This window comes from Molossus molossus, unplaced genomic scaffold (genome assembly GCF_014108415.1).
Source record: "Molossus molossus isolate mMolMol1 unplaced genomic scaffold, mMolMol1.p scaffold_m16_p_13, whole genome shotgun sequence".
Lineage (NCBI taxonomy): Eukaryota > Metazoa > Chordata > Mammalia > Chiroptera > Molossidae > Molossus > Molossus molossus.
This window is the reverse complement of record NW_023425348.1, coordinates 77,896,342-77,918,751: the sequence shown is the minus strand read 5'-3', so window position 1 is coordinate 77,918,751 and position 22,410 is coordinate 77,896,342.

Sequence of the window (22,410 nt, the reverse complement as noted above, 5' to 3'; positions counted from 1 at the left end):
AACTGAAGAACACACGTTTCCCCAAAGTTCTTTAGCTGCAGAACTGTGGACACGCCATGTGGGGGGGATGGCATCACTTCCATTAAACAAATGCATGTGGGATGTCCCATGATGAATGGTCCATGAAGAAATATGACCCAAGACAAGGAGTATATGATTGGCTGGATGGCAGCTATATTTATAAGTGAATGCATGATTGTTTTTACTGTTGCCATTCAAGTTACAGTTCCAAAATTGTCCCTTTGAAAACCAAGAGTAGCCCAGATGAGACACTTTTACACCTTTTAGCAGGAGTAGTAGAAATTCTGTGTAACATATTATGTTAGGTTCAGCTCAGCAAATGTTGAAGCATCAGGACACTGCCCTCAGGAAACAGAATTCTAGAGGCAACACCGTGTATATAGTCTCTGGAATCTGTCTGCTTGCATTGAATTCTCACTAACCACATAAATCTTTGGGGCTCAGTTTCCTCATCTGTGAAATGGAGATGATGGTGATGATAACTCTACTCTGTAGACTTGCGAACATTAACTGAGTTTCTCTATGTAGGATACCTGCCACACAGAAAGTGCTGTATTGGAATTCACGTGTCGGTGGGTAGCGGCAGAACTGACACACACGGCTATAGCACAGGTCAATGGCAGCTTCACCCGGGCATGTCGCCATGACACACAGAGCCAGAGAAACACTAGAGACGTATACTTGGAACTGACAGATTCTCACATCTGCTCCATTCTAGTGATCAAAACAAGCCCCCTGGCCAAGCCTGGTCAGCGCATAGGCAGGTCACCCCGACGTGGTAGAAAAGCATTGCAAATTACACGGGGCAAAGAAGCAGGTTCTTGCAGCTACCTCCCCAGTGCCTTTATGCAGAACACGAGGAGGTATATTGGATTTCTCTGAGGATTATAAAGCATGTAAATGCCTGTGTGTCTGTGAGAAGGAGCTGGGTAGAATGGGAGAAATCTCATTACTTTCTGTCATGCAGTTGTGACATCATTTATAGGGTAGAAAACAAATCTTCTGTCTACTTTATTTAATTTTTGAATTGACAGTAATACATTGTAGATATTGATGTAGCAACAGCAAATAACCTAACATTCCAACTCTCCCCATGTAGTGATTAAAGGAACATTGAATAATGAGAGGCACCCCTAGGCTTCGGCACTCTCCAAAGATGACGTAGCTAGAGCCTGAGTCATCTTAAATTAAGCCACTGAATTCTTTCCCCCTTGTATCCGGCCATGTTCACAATAATGGTATGAGGCCCTGCTGTTTTCTTAACACTGTTGAGAGATACCTTGTAAGTAGTTTAATATTTAGGCTCTTTTCTCTGACACTATGGATTTAGAGAATTTTGTTCTGCAACAGATAGCAAAGATATATATATATATATATATATATATATACACACACACACACACATATATATATACACACATATATACACACACACATGTATGTATATGTCATACATTATATGACATGTATAAGATGGTTTCATATTCGTCTCCCAGTGAATCTGCTGAGAGAGATGATCTGTTCGAAGTAGACCTACAAAATTATTCACTAAATGAATGACAATTCTCTGACATTTTTTCATCATTTATTTTTTAAAATATATTTTTCTTTATTGATTTTAGAGAGAGAGGAAGGGAGAGGGAGAGAGACAGAAACAATGATAAGAAAGAACACTGATTGGCCGCCTCTTGCATACCCCCCATTGGGGATCTGGCCCACAACCTGGGCATGTTCCCTGACAGGGAATCGAACTGGTGACCTCTTTGTGCATGGATCAATGCTCAACCACTGAGCCACACCAGCCGGGCTTATTGTTTATTTTTTAATCAACATTTATTGGTTAACATTTTGAAGTCAGATGCCTCCAAAATATCTTAATCGTTTAAATTATTTAACAATGGTGGTCCTATTTTTCCCATCTATAAAATGAATAAATACAAATACTTGAGAGTTATATATGTTTATATACATAAACTTGGCACATTGTCAAACCCAGACTAAAACTGCCCCCTGACCCAGAGAACGTGAGCATGCAGTAGGAGCAGCGGAGAACACTGACCCCAGACCCTGCGCCGTAATCTCACTGGAGAATCCTTGGGGTTGTGTCAAGTGTGTCTGCGTCTGTGGAAAGGTGCCATGGAGAACGGGTGAATGAAGTGTCAAAGGAAAGTTCTTCTGAGGGGAGGGGACAGGTGCATCAGGGAGGTTGGATGAGCAAAGACAGCTTGGGAAGACATGCAGGCTAAAGGTGCAACTAAAGACAAACACTGACATCTGAGCTAAACTGTGGGAATGAACACAGGCCAGAGAGACACAGATTAAGCCAAGATCCATTGATTCAGCAAAACAAATAGGCATGCAGGTGAGCCAGCAGTGACCGGGACAGCAGCAGTGTCATTGGAGTCTGCTTTGGAGGGTGCAGACCTGAGCAGCTACGGAGCCCAATGTCAGCTGCAGATGGGTAGGAATCTAGGAGCAGTAGGCACAGCGGGAGTGTCTTACATTTATATACAAACTATCAAATTCATTTATGTTATACGTAATTACACTCCTATAGAATTCTGGGTTAAAGCACTTTTCCTTAATTTCATAGATTCCCCAGCGTGCTGAAAGTAAAGTAACAACTACAAAGCAATAACAAAGCATAGTGCCAAAGTCTGTGTGCAGTCTGTATTTCCTGTATCCCCCTGCCGCCTTGGCGTGGGATACTCCCCCCATCATTTCACAAACGAAGAAAATGAGGCTCCAACACCAAAGTTATCTATGCACTTAGTAAGTAGCAAACTGTTACCAGCATTGGGGTTCTTGGGGTCCCCATGATAGAAATCAAGAGAAAATCCCAGAGAAATTTTCAGACAGATTTTATTCAGCTGATGCTTGTGCACAAGGGAGACAGCCCCAAGGAGCAGAGGAGCAAGCAGTTGTTAGAGGATAAAATTCTCCAGTGTTTTGAGCAAGTCAGGGTGGTGACATTCTTCTGGTGGGCTGGTCCAGGGTTTCTTCTGGTCGTCCGGTGCCCACGGGTTCAGGAGAGGTGCTGAGGAGTAGCACCAGCTCTGGTCTTTCTCATCCTCTGTTTCTTCTGCCCATCTCGTATCCTTGGGATCCCAGACCCAGGTTCCTCTGCCTTCTCAAAACTAGGAATTCAAATAATTTTGACTTCACATCCCTTAGCCTGCTTGCTTCCTTTAATTGAAAAAATGACTAGGGTTAGGATAAGGACACCACGTAAGAGAAAGGGTGACCGGGGTTTTTCAGCTCAGAGGTGCTGTGCAGGAAGGACACAATGAAAGGACTATTGGAGGACAGAAGGCAGAAGGGACATAGGGAGAACACCCGAGATGGTGACAGGGATGGATGCAAGGTTGCAAAGCCAGTATCTAAGCACTCGGCCAGCTTCACGAAGGCCAGCCTCAAGGAACATGGGCGGTGTCCTCAGGGGCTTCTTTGACAGATAAAGACACAGACCTCTGCAGGCTAACACACTGGCAAACTGAAGGGAGCGCTGTCTCTTTAGGTGAATGGCACATTTAATAAATACAAAGTAAACTAAAATATAAACACAAGTATACTATGTCTCTGGGAAAAAGTGATGCTTAGCTATTTGAGTCTTATGTTCCTGGACTTTCTTGGCATTTCCGTTTTAATTATCCTTGAACACTTCCTGGAGAGGAAAGTCTTTAAGAAAAGTATTTTTTAAGCAGATACTCCTATAGATGCAGTCATTTTACTGAGAACACTTGAACTGTAACATTTTTGTATGCAAAGCACCATACCAAGAACCTTTATGTGGAATATTTTTTGCTGAACTTTCTTCCATGACCATTTAAGAAATCGGTATCAGCATATACCGCATTCATCAAGGTGATAACTGTTCTATTGCCTTGTCTGAAGAAAGATGATTTACAGATGCCTCTATACAATGTATCTGTTTGGCTGCCTTAGCCCTATAATAAAATAATTCAGTGTAATTGGCTGTTTATCATGTAACAGCTAGTTCCTAAATATTTACCACGCATTATCTCATTTAATAAGCTCATATGATATTCTCAATGACTCATGGAGGAAGATTTTAGTATTATTATCTACATTGAGCTCATACTGAAATGAGGCTTAGAAAGCAAAAGTAATTTATCCAAGATCACTCAGCTAGTAAGTTTCAGAGGCAGGATACCAAGGCAACTGGTGATACCTAAGACTATTCCCTTTGCAAAAAATTTACATATCAGAAAGGAAGTTTCTCAGGGCTGTATTTCTTATTTTCTGAATCAGTTTTTTATACATATGTCTCCTTTTTCTCTCCTCCCTCTTCCTGGAATTGTTTTTTGTTTTTTTCTTAAATAAGAAAAATTCCCAGCTATCAAAGCTAAGATCAGATTAGACTACTGCTCTGGCTGGTTTGGCTCAGCGGTTAGAGCATCAGCCTGCAGACTAGAGAGTCCCAGGCTGGGGAGCAGATATCCATCCCCAGGTGACAGAAGCACAGACCAGCAGCTGAGACCCATCCTAAAAACTACAGCAAAAGCTGAGCAGGAGTTGAGCCCCACGGGGCAGCAGCACTCCCCAGCCACCAGCAGCAGGACCTGGGGCTCACAGAGGCCTGTGCGGTCCAGCAGCTCACACGAGCAGTGGGAGGCCGGAGCCCGAGAGAGACTGGTGCTATCCAGCTGCCCACCCACAGGAATTGCAGGGTGCGGGGCCACCAGAGAGGCCTGTGCGACCCAGGAGGGACTGTTCCATCCAGTTACCCACGGGACCTGCAGGGTGCTGAAGCACCAGAGAGGCCTATGTGACCCAGCAGCCCATAACATAGGCACAGAGCCTGGTCCCCAAAGGGACTGTGCGATCCAGTTTCCCACGGGACCTGCAGGGTGTGGGGGCACCAGAAAGGCCTGTGCGACCCAGCTGCACACAAGATAGGCCTAGAGGATGTGAAAATGGAGGCGGAGTGAATTGCAGCTATGCAGACAATCTCCCAGGACCAAACAGGAATTAGAACTAAAATAAAGACAAATCCTTGGAAAAGTGCAACAGAAAGGCAGCAGGACAGGACCATATAACCATGGACACTGGTAGGATCTGTGGAGGCGCCAGAGGGTGGCGGCTGGGAGCCCACAGACAGCAGCAGTCTTAGCTGTGAGCAGCGCCCTTGGGGAATAAAGACCAAGCCCGCTCCACAGCCCAGAGAGCCAGGGCAGAGCGCTAAAATAGCCACAGCCACTCACCTGGGGGCTACAGCAGAGGGACATGGACAACAAAGCTGAAGACAGGGAGGGGAGGGAGGAAGAAGGCGGAATCGGGGGTGGGGGTGGGGGGAGAAACATCTGTAACAAAAATAAATACATTAATTTAAAAAAATGTAAACTACAGAACTGTAAGAAAGGAAAGAAAGGAAGAAAGGAAGGAAAGAAGGAAAGAAAGGAGGAAGGAGGAAGGAAGGAAGGAAGGAAGGAAGGAAGGAAGGAAGGAAGGAAGGAAGGAAGGAAGGAAGGAAGGAAGGAAGGAAGGAAGGAAGGAAAGAAAGAAAGAAAGAAAAGATTCCCAGCTATTAAAGCTAAGATCAGATTAGACTACTGCCCTGGCCGGTTTGGCTCAGCGGTTAAAGCTTCAGCCTGCAGACTAGAGAGTCCCAGTTTGGTTCCCACTAAGGGCACGTACCTTGGTTGCAGTGTGTCCCTGGGTACCGGTTGTGGTCGTGTTGGTGGCAGCCAGTCAATATATCTCTTTCACATTGATGTTTCTCTCTCTTCCTTTGTCTCTCCCTCCTGCTCTATCTGAAGATAAATGCAAAAATGTCCTCTGGTAAGAAAGAAAAAAAAAGATTAGATTACTAAATCCAAGTGATAAAATGAATGACAACTATCCTCATTTGTCTGTCCAAATCCACCTCTTCCATGAAGCCCTCCTGGGTTACCCAATCATTAGCGATTTTCTTCTGAACTGTCCTAGACCCCTGTTCACACCCATAGGGCTCTTAACAGAAGAATGCCATCACTTTCATGAAAACTATATTGTGAGCAGCTGGAAGGCATGACTTATATTTACCATTCTTAGGACTGGTATTCAGGAGATTCTCTACTAGGGAAGACAAGGCCAACCACCCCCGCAGACTACTTATTCGGGAAGGTAGAGGGAAAGGCAGAACAATCGCAGTAGGGCATGTGGCAAGGAAAAGAAGCTGCAGTTTAAACGGCAACATCAATGAAGACAAAAGGCTACTGGAGAAGGGAACAGAGTTCGATCGTGAAGTCAGAGGCTGGAAGTGGCGGGTGGTCCAGTGTGCACCAACGAGGCAGACGAAGTGCAGCACACGCCTGTTCCAGGCCGGGGGGGCTAAGGAAGAGAAAGGACAGAAAGGACTTGTGAGACCCTCAATGCACACATTGTGACATTAAATGCATTTGGGGAGGAGTTTAAAACTGTTTGGGGCAGACAGACCCCTGTCTGAAGGCTTTTGTGTCACATAACAGCTATGAGCTTTGGTCAACTCACTTAACCTCACCTGTGGAAACATTCCCTGCTCCCCCAATTTCTCAGCAATAACAGAACCCAAGTGAATCGGGGACCAGCTTGGTCTTGTCCAACTCAAATTCGTACTTTCTTCAATGCCAGTCAGCACATTTAAAGGACTTTTAAAATATATATATATATATATATATATATATATATATATATATATATTCTGCAAACATAAAAATAGGCAAATTTTACACAATGATTTTTCATAAACATTGCCTGTTTTGCTCTGGTTAGGATGAGCCTGTAACACACTCCCATCATGTCCTCGATCATCTCTATTTGCAGCTACTTCTACTGGACTCTAAATTCAGAGCCTAGCTCGTTAAAGGCAAATTTTGTATTTGTTTCTGATTTTTGTTATTTGTTTAATTTTTTGGTTTTGTTTTGTTTACTCCACAGGCAGGTTCATAGCATGGGGTCTGGGGTGTTTAGTATAAAACAATAATAAAAATAACAGCTTAAGGCTTCTTAAGGCTTCTTTGCCATGCATTGGGCTCTGCTCCAATTGTTTTACCTGTATGATGGCTTTTTTTGTGATAATAAGGCTATGTTGACATTGCCAGTCAAAGTCCTTATAGGTAGACCAGCTGTCCCTCCACAAGCCGAAATAAGATCAAACACTTAAAACATTATTTGGATGTGTGGTTGAAAGATGTCTCTTCTGTCTGCCAGTATTCACTGACAAGACAAAAGATGTTTCTGAGGTATTTTAATTTGTTGAAGCTTGGTGCTCTTTTGGAAGGAGAGTTGTACTTTTTTAAAGATGTCAGCGCTAAGTGATGTATTTCTGATTGTATGTTAGTAATATACCCACAAACGAGTAAGTATTTACAGTTTGCAAAGCCCTTTCATGTTGCATCACCTTTGATTCATGAACTAAATTGTGAGATTGTCAGGGGGAAAAATTATCCCTGGGATTCAGAGCTCATCTCTTGTTCTCTATGACTTTGGGAATTTTATATATATGTGTGACTCAGTAGAATATGGACACTGGTGTCTGCAACAATTTACTTCCTTATGAGTTGTGTATCATTGACGAAACTTACTTGAGGAATTAAGTTAAAAAAATCAGTAAATAGCCCGACCCGGTTTGGCTCAGCAGTTAGAGCGTTGGCCTGCAGACCAATGGGTTGCAGGTTCGATTCTCAGTCAAGGGCACGTACCTGGATTGCAGGTTTCACACACCCCACCCCCACCCCGCCAGTTCAGGTTGTGCAGGAGGCAACCAATCAATGTGCCCCTTTCACATCACTGTTTCTCTTTCTCTGTCTCTCTAGCTCTCCCTCCCTCCCTCCCTCCCTTCCACTCAATATAAAAAATCAGTGGAAAAATATTCTTGGGTAAGGATTAACAAAAAACTAAAAACAAATAAACAAAAAATCAGTACATAGTCTATAACTTCACACCACTTGCAAAATAGTGTATAATTGAAAGACCTAACAGATGTTTATTATGATAACATTTTATTATTTTAAAAAATCTATTAAGGAAAATTACTGAATTTATATTAACAGGGTATGAGATTTTGTAATTATTTTCCATTCATTAAAATACATGGTAATAAAATGATAATTGTGCACTTGAAAATTTAACCTTCCTTTAGTCTACAGATAGCACTGTAGATTATTCCAGATGACTAAGAAGATATTAATATTTTGCATTTGTAGAAATATCTAGGTATTTACTTCTTATCACTTGACTAAAAGTATATCCATTTCTATATCTTGGGATAAGTTCACACAGTTTAAAATTTAGAATTTTAGTCTTAATTAGTTTACTTTGCTATTTAATTTGCTAATAAGGCATTCTTTCTGCTTGTTGGCTGTTTATCTCAAATGATATTCTTGCAGAACTGGGAGACTATTCCCAGTTTCCATCTCAGAAGTGGTGAGTTCATTAAATAGAGGGAAAATTAACCTGCCTTAAAGTTCGTGGTCACTTTTCAGCCAAATGAAAATGTGTTTAGAATTCATCCAGATGAACTGCCCAGTTGAGATCGATGAGAGCATAGGTAGATCTTTCAGTCTGCGGGGATATGAACAACACCCTAAAAATTTGCAGAAGAATTAAAGTCACTTCACTTATCCAGCCTGGCCGGTGTGTCTTCAATGCTTTAACCAGGACTTACTTGGGTTAGTTATTTGACTAAGACCATGAAAAAACAGCTTTATTGGCCTTATCTGTATTTGTACTATTTGCCCTTGGTGAAGATTTTGGTTTATTGTAACAGATTATTATTCCGGATACACTAAATAATAGACCAGGGGTCAGCAAATGTTTTCAGCAAACAGTTTCTATTGCTGTTGTAACTCACAGAGTTAATTACTTAAAGTGCCGGCCACTATTACCTTGTCGTTCCGGAGGTCAGAAGTCTGAAGTCAGTTTAATGGTCCAGAGTCAGGCTGTGAGCGGGCCTCCCTCCCCCTGAAGGTCTCGGGGAGGGTCACCCTCTAGACTTCACTGGCTTTCCTCCTCCCTGGGCTCATGATGCCTTCCCACCTCCTCAAAGCTGGTGGTGCAGCACGTTTTCCCCTGAGTCATGCTTCCGTCCACATCTCTCTCTGACTCAGATCCTCTCACAGGGACCTTTGCTGTCCTTAACTTAATCACATCTGCCGAGTCCCTGTACCGTATAAGGTAGCATACAGACAGGTTCTAGACATCTTTCTATCACTTTTCCTAACATAGACAAACAAATATCACAGACAAATATCAAATTCCACAGACAGTTTCTATGGCAACGACTCAACTTGGCTATGGAAATGCGTAAATGATGGGCATGCATGAGTTCCCATAAAACTTTATTTACAAAAACAGGTGTCTTTCAGGGTTTGACCTCAAGGGCTATAATTTGACAGCTCCTTCCCTAGACAGGCAAAATCTTATAGGGATGTTCTTAAAGTATATTTCTTATAATGTTTTAATAATAAAATAGATAATACATGATGATGATAGATAGATAGATAGATAGATAGATAGATAGATAGATAGATAGATAGATAGATAGATAAAGGGTATTAGAGGAGGTTCTTATGAATTCTAGGGTTTGGTATTCTAAGGAAAAACATCCATGAAAGAATAATTCTTTCCACAGCTCCTAAATCCTGTCCTCACTGTGAGGTAAGCATCTCCAAGTCTACCTCTTGGCATGGACCCCGCATAGGGGCATTCATGCAAAGGGAACCCTGACACTCACTGTTGACTTCCTTTTTACTTTCCATATGATGTAGAGCTATTCTGAGAGTATTAGTGTCTACTGACGTAAGACCAGTTGGGCAGTTTTTTGAAGTCATGGAAGATATAGGTAGGAAGAAATTATGAAATGAATATTAACTCGTTGTTTCCTTTGATCTCCCAAACCCTGAAACCTAAGAGTTTGGAACACTGAGCAGGAACACCCTGGGAGAAATGTTGGCAGCTCCACTTCTTGCCTCCTTATAACAAAACGGATCCTCAGTGTTTCAAACAAAGTAGAACAACTCTGTCACCTGGGCGAATCCTCTTCTGATTCTTGCCTTGTGAATAGATTCATGATCTGACATTTGCTATTCTAGTCACAATAGCTCTCGTCTCAGCCATTCAATTTTCCGTGTCTCATGACTTTAATACCCGTGCTATTATCAGAAGATTGTAATAACTTATATAGCTGGATCTTTCCCAAATTTCCTGTTCAATTTAATCTTTCCACCCTCCCTTCTTGGTATAGAGGATGGCCCTGTAAAAAGGCAAGTATATTCAACATACCACTGTGTGCTGATGTGACAGTGTGGCCAACACACAAGGTCTCAAATGCGTCAGAGAGAAGACAGCTTCAGGTGAATTTAGACAGAGGAATGGGAAGCAACAAGCAAATAACATGAGTATCATCTGGGCTCTTTGGGGAACTGTCCTAGAGGAGGGGATTATTGTCTGTTTTCCCCTTGAATCCCCAAAGTTCCTGCTCATCACTGCGGCATTCCCTGACATCTTGTCAACCAGGGCCAGGTTCTAGCAACGCCCATCTCTTCCTCTTTCAAAGTCTGTGCTTCTGTTAGGAAAACAGCTATGATTTAGAATCTAATTTGTGAGACACTCCACCCTCTCAGTAATTTGCAGGCAACAAAGATCTACCATGAGCCTAGTTAGTGAATATGTACAAATTCTCTGCCTTGGGCCACCACCATCTTGAGCTTTCTCATGGGTTAGAACATGCCTCCTTCGGCGGATATTGCAAAGAGGATTGTGGAATTTAATTTCCAGAAACCAGTAAGGGGGACCAATCATCTCACATATCTTGAGGCCAAATTATGTTCTCCATCCATGAATTAATCTCCTGATTCTTCCACAGAATTGTTCCAGAAGAATTATATAGTAATCACAGAAACTTAATTTTACACCTGTCTAGTTTATCATAATTTTAGCTGGAGAACACTTATTTAATTAATATATATATAACAAAATAAAAATAAAAGTAATAAGTGTAGAATGCACATATCAACTTCAAATTAAGAATTCTTCTATGAGAACAAAATTTGAAATCAGCATTGAGATCTAATTTTTTGTTTTATCTTAATTCTATATCCAAAAGGAAATCTGAATTCACGTAGATTAGAGTTTGGTAGTAAACCTTTTTAAGTACTTGACAATGCAATTTTCAGATACTTTTTAAATAAAATAATGATACAGAAGAACTTTCAATAAGGGCAGTAGAAAAGTCTTTCCTTCCTTTTTTTCTTTCTTCCATTTTTTAACTTTCTTTTATTCAGCATATCCTATTGATTGTCTGCTATGCACCAGCATTTGTTAATAATTTAAAGTAGAATGATCATCATTAACATTTTTTAATGACTTGTGCTTTTTTAGTTAAAAGTAAAAGTTAGGAAAATGTACCTAAAACTTAGAACAAATCCTACAATGTCTGTAACATGCTACCAGTGTGGGTTGCTGTGTGTTTACTTATTCTTGCATATTTACTTATTAACTTACTCTGAGGCCATTCACAGAGCAACCACAGAGCAGATGTGCTTGAACCCTCAGCTCTGATCGAACAGGACACACTTTGTGGATAATTTCACGTGAATAGGGTTGACTTGAAAACTAGAGAGGTGCAGGGTAACAATTTTGCAAATTGGAAACACCTTTTAAAAATGTTAAAATAGCCCAGTTGGTGTGGCTCATTGGTATCAACCCAAGAGGTCACCAGTTCGATTCCCAGTCAGGGCATATGCCCAGGCTGTGGGCCAAATCCCCAGTTGGGCCAATCGATATTGTCTCTCATCGATGTTTCTATCTCTCCCTCTCACTTCCTCTCTCTCTAAAATCAATAAAGAAAAAAAAAATTTTTTAAAATATTAAAATATAGACACCAAAATGGCAGGGGTCACTGTACTAGAAAATCTGCCACATACATTCAAATGCGGTTAAACTTAACATCAGATTAGTGCATTGGTGGTTTCCATTGTGGTAAAACTTTGTCATAAAATATAATTGATTATGTCCATTGATTTGCCATATATTTTCAACTGAATAGTATGAATCAGATAGATTACACTGCTATTTTTTGTTATACCTAGGGTAATGAACCCTCTTGGTTTGGCGGGGACTATAGGACAGGGGATGAGGGGCAGCTGAGTTCCAGGGACATGCCTTTCAGTGGTGAACCTGGAAATTTCTGGGCAAACCAGGCAAGTTGGTCACCCTGGTTACCCCACTGAACCATGGAGTTTCATAACAAATGATTTTACAAACCACTGTGCTGAGTTTTATGTCCTTTAAAAAGTTCTAATGCATTGCAACACGTTCACCGAGTGCATTGGGTTTCAGTTCTGGCTATGCATTATAATCATTTCGGGAAAACTTTGAAAATATTGATGCTCAGGCCCCCCCAAGAACAATGACACCAGAGTCGATACGTTGTAAAAGCTCCCGGGTGATTCTAATGTGTCTCAGAGCCCAGAACCAGGCCTCGTGGGCTCCTCCAATGCCAGCGCACTCTGCAAGGCTCCACCCGGCTCTGGTTTGCGGGCAGAACCCAGCAGATGCAGAAGCGCCCGGTCCAGGACCTAATCCCCCTGCCTGGCATGGGAACTCGGCCGGGAGCAGTGGGTGCGCCCCGTGTTCTATACACAGCCTGCTCCTCTCCTCTAGGGCTCCCCAGAGCCTTCCCGGGTGTCCATGCGTCTGCGGTCTGCAAACTGCTCTATACGCTGAGAATTCAAGACTTCAGATTTCAGGGTTTAAAAAAATAGACTAAATGTTTCTAGGGAATCCAGATCGTGACTTGTTTAACCCTTTAACTCCTAGTGCCAAGCACACAATGTTGAATGTATTTGTCAAATTATAGAATCTGTCCCGTTCTGATTTTGCTTAACTAAAATGAAGTAAAGGGCTCCATCCAAGGAGTTCGTTTATGTTTCCATCAATTATGAGATATTTATTATCCTGTGCTATTTGATCCAACCTTTGTGAAATGCACTTATAGAGAATATTGAAAAGATAATCAGGCAATGATTTCAATGTGGGTAATGTTCTAATTTGTCAGAGTAGCTCTTTCTTGATTACTATCATATTTTATATGGTATAAATTATGTACCACATGCTTTTCTAAACATTCATAAAATTTGTTTACTTCTTCTTATAAACTTAGTATTCTCATCATCTCCACTTTACAACTGAGGAAAGTGGGAACATAAGGAAGTTAATTAGCCCTGGCCAGTTTTGCTCAGTGGTTAGAGCCTGCAGACCAAAGAGTCACTGGTTCAGTTCTGGTCGAGGGCACGTACCTCGGTTGCAGCTCAGTCCCCGGCCCTGGTTGGGGTCCTGTGGGAGGCAACCAATCCATGTGTCTCTCTCACATCAATGTTTCTCTCTCTCTCTCTCTCTCTCTCACTCCCACTCTGTCTGAAGATAAATGAAAAAATACCCTTAGATGAGGATTAAAAAAAAAAGAAGAAGAAGTTAATTAAATTGTCCAGGCCACAGAGCTAATGACTGGGAGGACTGGATTTCAAAGGCAATCTTGGGTCCATGCCCTTAATCACTCTCTTATCCCACCTCCTGACAGAGAGAACTTAACAGACGACTGAACGGAAACTTACCCCATGGCTTTGTATTAGGAAAAGAAGTGTAAGACACCCTCCCCCACAGGTTCAAAGATCCTTCCTGGTGAGTAGGGGCAGGGGATGTAAGCCCAGACTTGGGCATCCATGCAGTACATTTCCTAGAACCATCCCCTCTGTCCTTATGTTCAGAAAATCCCAGTTAGGTGATTGTGGAAAGATTCTTATGCATGCTATAGCTCTAAATCCTCATTTACCAGATGAGAACGCAGAATTTTTAGTGAACCTAGAAACAGCTCAGAAAATACAGCTAACCATTATGAACTCCAAAAAGGGAATGGGAAGAGGGAGAGAACAGGAGAGAGAAAGACACAGGCAGAGGAATATACCTACAAAACAGAGAGTCTAATATGTCCTGATGGTATAAACTCAGAAAGAGCTGGTTCTCATCCCCCTCGCCCAGTGTTCCTAGAAACCAAAGAGGTATCCTGTGTGGTTCTCGCCTACCTGTTACCTACAATTCCCACACAACCTGCACCCTGTTTGTTCTGTCTTCTTCCAACTTTCACATCTGGTTTTTGCAAGTCCTCTTCGAAAAAAAGGTTACTGCTACTGTATGTTTAAAAAAAAAGTCAGTGTGCGTACCACAGCTTCTGTCTAGATTTACCAAAAATGCTGAGTATCAGACAGTGTCGGGCTCCCTTCGGACCTAGGGAGAGGGTTCCTTCTGGAGTCTGTGCTACACTTGGTCTCTTAGGGCTGAACCAAGTCTGCAGGTGCCCAGAATTCTGTGTGTTTGAAAGTTTCCTTTTATAATTAATATTTTTGTTATGTTTTTCAGTTATGGTTTACATTCACTATTATTGTGTATTATCTTCAGGTCCAGAATTTTCCGATCTTTACTGAATATTGTTTTCATTAGATTTTGCCTCTGAATTCTCCTTTTTTTTTTATTGTAAACCAAAAACCAGCTCCAGGTATCTGCCAGGTGCTCAGCTCTTTCTAACACATATACGCCACTGTTCTTATTTTGTTACAGAACAAATTCTCTCATGTATATGAAGAGATTTTAAAAAACTCCTTTGGGGTCAGAGTGAGAACAGGGTAGGAGCAGAGAGAATCCATACTGATGGGGAGAAAAAAGGGGCTCTTAGTCCAAAGCGCTTGCTTTGAGAGTGCAGACTTAGCAACAAGAAGAAGAGACACATCAGAAATGTCGCTCATGTTCATGGAGACATGCATGGACCTACATGGAAGTATGTGTGCCATCATGCTACCTTTCTCACAGTGGGTTTTTAAAATTTAGTTTTTTCTTAATTCTCCACCAAATCTTCGAGACATAGTAAAACAAACAAACACTATTTCCTTATACAGATGAGAAATTTGGGTCGATTTGCTGGTCATCTCATTTAAGAGGGAAAGAGGAAGGAAAAGGGAGAGAGAGAGAGAAACATCGATGAGAGAGAACATCGATTGGCCGCCTCCTGCATGCCCCCGACTGGGGGTCTCGCCCACAGCCTGGGCCTGTGCCCTGACCGGGAATCGAACCAGTGACCTCTTGGTGCCTGGGTCAGCGCTCAATCACTGAGCCACATCAGCTGGGCAGTCTTGTATTAAACAGTGCCAGATTTTTCTGAATCTCAGACGGGAACTGCCAGAAGTTAATGTTCTCTACTGCACGCCACCACGTCTACCAGCAAATCGCAATGCTCTCCATTTAAAGCACTGACACTCGGCAGAACGTTTGCTGATCATTTCTAAGATTTTTTCCTTAAAGGACCTTGGGCAGCATGTTAATCAGCAAATAAGTACAAGTGCCTCTTGGGGCCCCCAGGAGTGAGATGAGGAATCTAGAGGGCTATCGAGTTTGCTGAATTCTCACCGTGGATCAGCAGAAGTTATCTGTTCCAGGATCCCAGCCACCTGCCCCGTCCCAGGGCTCTTGGTTCAGGAGCTGTGAGCTCCTCTTTCCCATCCGTCATCCGGCCCTTGCTGAGTGCAGCGCACAGGGATAGACCGACACCCAAAAAAGGCGAGTTGGCTTCCGGGCTGGGTCAGTACAGCCTCCCGTTCTAATTTGAGAAGACCGCAGCGGAGCCTGAGAGGGGCCCGCCCCGTGGTCGTGGGGAATCGGGTTCGGCCAGCACAGCGATTTCTCCCCCGTGCCTGGAACAAATGGGCTTTTCTGCGGTGCAGCACAGTGTTGATCAAGAGTTTCCAAGGAGAGTCACGATAAAATCAAGAGCCCCCTGGTGTTTCCCTCTATCTATGAATACGTGCCCGGATTTGCCAAGGCCAAAGAGAATCTTTGTTGAATTACAGTTGTTAGTTCAGCGTTTGTGTGTGTGTGTGTGTGTGTAACTTTTTGGAAACAGAAAGAACATTCTGTAAGATTAAGCAGCTTCCATATTTCTCAGAACAGGGTGACTCCCTGCTCGGGTTTTCGAGTGTGACTGTGGTCAAAGAGCTCAGAAGCGAGGGATACCTACTTCCCATTTCACATCTTCTAAAAAGTGCGTGTGCCCCCCGCGCTGAGGACAGCACGCTGTCACTGTGGCACATGTTGGAAAAGGAGACTCTAAAAATGAACGTGAACATCATCTCAGAGAATGTTTTCTTTCCTCCCAGAAAAAGCAGCCTCTGATTTTTAAAGGCTTCTCTTCCCGTTGCTTGTTCTGTCTGTCCGCAGAGTCTCCTGGCCCACACTACGTGGATAGCTTTGTTCTTTCTCTTTAAAAATTTTACCTTTCCGGGTCCAGTTTCCATATCAGTGAAAACTGTCTTTAAAACATGACTTTACATTATTTTTTAAAAATATGAATGTAACATAAATTAAAATGTCACGGCAACGTCATCTTCGAGAAGCTGCACATTTGCACTGGTTTGCTGTGGCCCACACAGCCCTTGTTCTGAAAAGGAAGCTGAAAGTCTCACCGTCTAGGGTCCCAGGGACATGAAAAGCAGGCAGTGTGACCCTTTGCTTTTCCCAAGGTTCTCTGAGCCCAGTCTCTGGGGATTAAGCTGAGGAAATAGTTACAAAGAAAACAGGATTTCTGTAATTTTTGCTTGTCCAGGGACCCCCAGTGATCCCCAGTGGTATTCAAGCTGAGGAAGAAATTGCAAGTGGTGGTACCAAGCCGTAGTCAAGAGCCAATATTTGGCTGTGGGAGGGTAACTCCGACTCACCTGCTAGCTCAACAGCACAGTGACCAAACCTTTTACAGAACTGAATCTGTTGGGCTACTTTTTTTTTTTTTTACACTGAGGCAGGGTTCATCACACTTAAAATAGCCTCAGTTTAATCAGTAATTGGGCTTTTAACAAAGTGATAGCGCAGTGTTAACATGCTCATTATGCCAAGAAGCCAAGGTCCTAGTGCTACTGAAGTGTGATGCCCTCCCGGCAGTTAGGGGGATAAATGGCCTCACATATTGACCCCGGTGATTAGAATCATGCAAATGCCTCCAGCCTGATTTATAGAGCGTTCCAAAGTGACATGGGTGCCGAAAGTAATTACAACATTTTAAGTGTTTCTTATGCACGAATTTCTAAAATAACGGCACAAAACAGATTATAAGGAGAGGTTCCTTGAGCACATCTTGCCTGTTCGAGTTGTTATATTCCCAGATTTATAAGACAACCCCTAAGCTGTTTTCATGTAAACAAGAAAACAATGATGAGGTATCACCTCACATCATCAGAATGGCTGGCAGCAACAAATCCTCAAACAGCAAGTGCTGGCGAGGGTGGAAATGCAGACCGGTGCAGCCACCATGGAAAACACTATGGTGTTTCCTCAAAAAATTAAAAATTGAATTGCCATTTGACCCAGTGATCCCACTTCTAGGAATATACCCTAAGAAGCCTGAAACACCAATCAGAAAAAAATATCTGTACCCCTATGTTCATAGCAGCACTATTTACAGTTGCTAAGATCTAGAAACAGCCTAAGTACCCATCAGTAGATGAACGGATAAAAAAGCTGTGGTACATCTACACAATGGAGTACTACGCAGCTGTAAGAAAGAGAGATCTCTTATCCTGGGAGATGACATGGAGGGACCTCGAGAGTATTATGCTAAGTGAAATAAGCCAACCAGAGAAAGACAAATACGACATGATCTCACTTATTTGTGGAATATAGTGAACAAGGTGAGCTGATGAACGAAATAGACCCAGAGACGTAGAAAGGAGTGTGGTTCAGACTGACAGACCTCAGAGGAGGGGGGGAGGGAGGTGGATGAGATGAACCAAGGAACTTAGATGCATGTGTGCATATCCAATGGACATGACAACAATGCTAGGAGGGGGGCGGGGGCGGGGTGGGGAAGAGGAGGACTGGGGTGGGGGAACAAAATAAATAAATAAATAAATGTAAACTTCACCTCAATTTGCATATAGGAATGGTTGGTGGGGAGGTTTTTGCACAGTTGCTTGAACCAGAGCAGGGGTGAATGAAAGCCCTTTGTGGTGAGTGCCCTGAAGAACTGTCCTGCTGTTGCCCGGGGTCCTGTGGACAGGGAGCAGGACATCTGCTAGCTTCTCAGCTATGTTATCAGGCCTCTTTGTAATTAATGTCTATCTATCTTTGTGTGGGTCTCTGATCTGGCCATGAGAATAATTCCTAAGACTCTTGATCACCTGGGACTCAAGAATCTCCTAAGATACATTAGCGTGCAGCTCTCCCCTGTGACCATGAAAGAAAATAGAAACTAGGAGATAGTTTACGCGTTTAAACTCTATGTTAGCCTAGCATTAGCCTTAACTGTTGACTACAGAATAAGAACGAGTTGTATTAAAAGGACAAACGCGCTAAAAAAATTTGGACTGCACCTGCATTTTTGGAAAGGTTCCTTGTTCTTCCATATGGGTCATTCATACAACGTTTCTTGAGTTGATCAAAAAGGTAACGTCCTTGCAGGTTCAGCCATCGGTCCCTTTTTATCTGGTGGACAGTAGTTGAGTAGTCCCTGTATCCAGCAGCACGGGCAGGATGGGGAAAGCCTGCGGACAGGCGGCGAGTGGTGACACCTCTCAGAAGCGTTAAATCTCCTGGGAGACATATGCCTCTGCAATTATGGACGGCTTCGCATTTGTATGAAGGTGACACGATAAATGATGAAAGGATATATGCAGATGTTCAGAGAAGGTTTGGCTTGCCGTGAGTTACAGGCTTGCAGGATGCAAGGAAATGGGATTTAATTTGGACCTGAAGGGTAGGTGGTCCATACCTTCGCCACTGTACACACTGTAAGAGTCAGGAAAAGGGAAAACTCTTGCTACACAGTGATTAGCTTTTGAAATCTGCAGGCCAAATAGTTTGTGTTTCCATGCTTCCTCTATTTTGTTTCCATACAACTCTATATTTTCTGAATACAACCTGTCTCTGGAGAACTTTTTTAAATAAACGGTGTTTTAAAAGTAGAACGCTGTCTCAAATGTAAAACAAAAATCATTACACTTTTAAATTATTACACTTTGTTTCAGAAAGACCTCCTCACTAGCAACTTTGTAGTATGTTAGTACTACTGCATGCAGAACACTATATTCATCCTGATTTTAAGAAGCTGATTTGCAGAGGAAGCTAAAACTGTAGAGGAACTAAGGTGTCAGAGACACACACTTGGGCAGGAGAAAAATCAAACCTCTGTGTGTGTGCGCGCGTGCACATGCGCATGCATATGTTTGTGGTTGGAGGTAGAAAGAAAGAGGTGCATGTCAGGGACAGAAGGAATTGTGCTGAGATTCCTTAAGTAAACCATTTATTTACAGGTACAAGAAGAAATGTAACAATTCCTTGTGACCTACTTCTGCGTGCAGTCACGGGCCCTTAGGACCACCGCCAGGGCGTGTCCCTCTTGCAGCTTCTTGGCCTGCAGCCCATGTGCTCTGCTTCCCCTAATCATTTGTGCATCCAGTAGGCTTCATGCTAAGCCTGTTTCAATAAATGATTTATAAAATGTACATCTGCGTTGCTGAAGAGGTGCCCCTCAATTCAGGCAACAGCTCAATTCTAGAGAAAGTGAAGACAACTTTAAAAAGGCAGGAGAGCTCAGAAAAAAAGTGTAAGAACCTCTAAGTCAGCATCTATTTCATAGTAAATATTAATATCGAATAAAAAGGGGGAAGGGAACCTAGGTTTCAAAACCAGTCTCCAAAGCCTGTCTACATGCTCCCTAAGTTCCCAAAATAAAACCTTAAAATGTTTTCTGCATGAGGAAGTCTTATGGTCCCAACACACTGGACTCTGGAGACACCAAGGCTCAGATCCAATCCCTCCTTTGTGATTATTATCTGTTCTGTCTGTACATTATAGTGTCACCTGTATTGTTAATTTCACCATTCATAAAATCAGGATAGTAGCGTTCACATTAAAACGATATTGAAAAGATGAGAAGAATAGCATGTAAATGTGGTGGACAATATAGGAATCTCACATGTGAATTAAATTAACAATCACTCATTTTTCTAAGCAATTGGTGATTAAAAGAAAATAAGCTGCCCTGGCCGGTTTGGCTCAGCGGTTAAAGCGTCGGCCTGTGGTCCGGAGAGACCCGGGTTCGGTTCCCGCTAAGGGCATGTACCTCGGTTGCAGTTTGTCCCCGGCCCTGGTTGGTCGTGCGGTGGCAGCCACTCGATGTGTCCCTTTCACGTCGATGTTTCTCTCTCTCTCTCTCCCTCCTGCTCTATCTGAACAAACAATGAAAAAGTGTCCTTGGGTGAGGATTAAAAAAAAAGAAAATAAGCTAATGTTTTACTGATCTACGCTCATTTGACCATTCCAGCAAATCTTGAAGTAGTGACTCTTACGCCCATTGCACTTTTAGAAAATTGAGGGATAGAGACATGGAGACTTGAGTCTCTTCCCCAGCATACAGAGCCAGGAAGTATCTGAGTCAGAATTCACAGAGGCACTTTGCCTCCAGAGACTGAACTCCCAGGCCCTCTGCTCTGCTCAATAAATGGTGACTATCAGCTGCATTATTGCTACTACTTTTAGTCTTCATCTCGTACTCGGGAATTGTCACATCTGAACCTTTTCTTAATTCTTTATTTTACAAAAGCCTTCATGGAACACCTTCTTTGACTATTATCACCTTTTAACAATTCTTTGTTTATAAGGGATTCCCTTAGACTAAGACTTGTTACCTGCAATTATAGATATTGTCCAAATTCTCCGGAGGATTAAGAGGCAAGTTAAACATATTTAAATGCTGATGTAGTAATTTTTCGATAATTCTAGGCAATAAAACAAACATGTGTACAATTTATGTGTATAATAGAAGCTGTGGAAATGCATGCTGTTGACCTACTTTCCTCCCTGCCTGTTTTCTTTAAGTCTGCACTGTCTCTTTACATCAGAAAACATATTTTCCCCTCTCCCTTCATTTCTGACTCCCTGTCAGATTGAACTAACGAGCAGAGTAGGCTGCAGTACATGTCACGTGACCTGTGTCTCAGTATCGAGCCCGATTGTCTTACTCTAGGTAGTACGTCTCACTGGGATATTCATTTCTTTACTTGGGAAGAGTTTTGGAAAATAAGTCTTCCCTTTCTTTGTAGATTTTTATTTGAGAGCTTAGAAGAAATCACATAAAATAATTCACCATCAAAATTTCTGGAAAATCAATGCACAGTTTTCTTCCCTGTGTCTGCCCTCCAGATTTTGTTATATAGCACAATGGCCTTATTCCTATGATGAACAGTGCTGAATTATTCTATTACTTTCTCTCTGTTGCAGTTAATATTTCACCCCAGTGAAAGGATATTGTGTACGAGGAGCTTATCTGAGCTTATCCTGTACTGATTCATGTATTTGTTCATCCAAAATATTTAACAGCCTTTAAAAAGAATATGGTAGTTCTGTATGTTCTAACATGAAAAGATGCTCAAGATATATTAAGGAAAAAGAGAAAGTTGAAAAACAATATGTTTATCAAGATGTAATTTTTTTCAAGAAAAAAAACAAAACACGCAAATGCATATTGATGTCTGTAGGAAAATTCTGGAAGGCTATATTCCAAAATGTTAACAAATAGTTACCTCTGAGAAATAAATTAACTTGGGTGTGAGGACACTGAAGGACAAGATAAAGCATGCTTTGTATTTATATACTTTGCATTGTTCAGTCTCATAGAGCTTTTGTTTATTTGTTTGTTTGTTTTTTAGTATTTTTTAGTTTTGTATTCTATAGTATAATTACAAAGAAACATCTTCTGCCCTACCAGTGTGGCTCAGTGGTTGAGTATCGACCCATGCACAAGAGGTCACTGGTTTGATTCCCGGTCAGGACACATGCGCAGATTGTGGGCCAGATCCCCAGTAGGGGGCATGCAGGAGGAGGCCAATCAGTGTTCTCTCTCATCCATGTTTCCATCTCTCTCTCTCCCTCTCCCTTCTTCTCTCTCTAAAATCAATAAAGAAAAAAAAAATAAGAAATATTCTTTCTTTATCATGCCTGTTATAAGATTCCCAGTGCACAAAAAGACCCATGGGGAATTCCTGAACTTGATGATGTTATAATCTAACAGATAGAATAAGAAAAGTGAAAACAATAATTACAATATGAAGGGAAGCATGTAATTAGTTGTATAGGACAAGTGCACATATATTTGAGATTAGGAGAAAATTACATTTCATTGTGAACATAAGAAAATGAAATAAACAAGTGAATGGCGTCTGATTGGGGAAGAAACCTGTTGCCAGGCAGAGCTGTTTAACTTGAAGGAATGTGTCTTTTCTCCATACTATTGTCTGTGCCTAGAAAATGGTAGGGTCTCAGTAGATGTCAGTTATGAGAAAGAGGAAAGAAGGAAGAAAACTATGAAACGGA